Here is a 1,429-nt window from a genome sequence, read left to right as displayed (position 1 = left end):
CCCTCCTCACTTCCTTCCTGCCCCTCAGACAGGCAGGGGCCCTGCTGTCACAATGGGGCGGGGCCGCTGGGAAGGGCCACAGCCCGCCTGGGAGGCAGCTGGCCCCTGCCACTCCCAGAGGGGGCTTCCCGGGAAGGGCAGACCCTGCACCGTCAGCACCTGCCCACCTTGTTCAAGCGGCTTCGCCCGTCCCGCATGCTGGGTGCTCACCGCCACCCTCAGAAGCAGGAATTGTAACCAAGCCCCTTTCCAGATCCAGAGACACAGGTCCAAAGAGATCAGGCGTTCACCTAACATCACACAGTCGTTCATGCTGATGGCAGAATCCACACCCAGGTCTGCAGGTTGCAAAAATCACTCTTATCTACTCATCCCTGCCTGCTCCAAGCCTGCGCCCGGTTAATCCTTTCATCCTCACCTCAACCCTTGGAAGGAGGTGCTCTTATTATCCCTGTTTTACAGATGAGGAACCTGGGGCACAGAGATGGGAAGTGATTTGTCCACAGTCACACAGGAGCCCGTGGTGGGATGGAGACTTGGACCAGAGCTCACTGTTCCAGAGGCTGCCCCTCCGGCCTCCCTGCCCCCTCAGAGAGAGGCGCGTTCTTCCTGAGCCATGTCCAAACCCGAGCAGAAGAATAGTTACTAAGCAAATCTTCCCACTGTGTGTCAGGCCCTGGAGCTAGGCTCTTCCTACGGCTGGGTTAGTAAGGCCTCACAGCAATTTGGGAAACCCTCAGTCAGCCCACCCCTCCTTGTGGGCTCAAGGCCCCCCAGGATCACATGCAATCAGGGCTTTTTTTTTTCACCTCACTCTTTGAAAAGGTTGGAATTAATAAACCATGACTTTAGGCAAGCAACACTGGGATTTATACTCCCTCTCGGGTGATGAATGATCCATATTACAATAAGGGAAGGGACGGTGAGGCACTTGCAAGATGCCTGAAGGAAGTCTGCTCTGCCCAGATGCTGAGCTCACTGCAAAGTAAGACTTCTGGTGGAGAACCCTGCAGGACCTACCATGAAGCCCCGCCCACACAGGAGATCATGGAGTTGGGATTAGCCACTACGGACGCCCATCATTTCTGCCTCAGGAGAGGTTATGAAAGGTCTCTAAGCTTCCCTTCCTGGACAGGAGTTTCTCTGCTGGGTCCATAAAACTCGTCTGGTGGACTTGATCAAAACTTTCTGCTTGCCACCAAGGCCAAGGGGGTCTGCCAGCACGGGGCTCCTGCAGATCCCTTCCCTACTTCATTCTCAAGCCTGCACATTTTTCATCGTAGGCTTTGCTGACACGAGATATTGTAGGAAGGTGGTACAGTGTAATGGTTAAGCACGTGGACTCCAAAGTTCACGGCCCAGCTTCAGATCCTGGCCCCTTATGGCTGGGCAGCCAATGCAGCAAGCAAAGTCCTACTTTGCCCAAGAA

This window comes from Myotis lucifugus, unplaced genomic scaffold (genome assembly GCF_000147115.1).
Source record: "Myotis lucifugus unplaced genomic scaffold, Myoluc2.0 scaffold_438, whole genome shotgun sequence".
NCBI lineage: Eukaryota > Metazoa > Chordata > Mammalia > Chiroptera > Vespertilionidae > Myotis > Myotis lucifugus.
The sequence above is the reverse complement of the archived record's forward strand: the minus strand, read 5'-3'. Positions refer to the sequence as shown.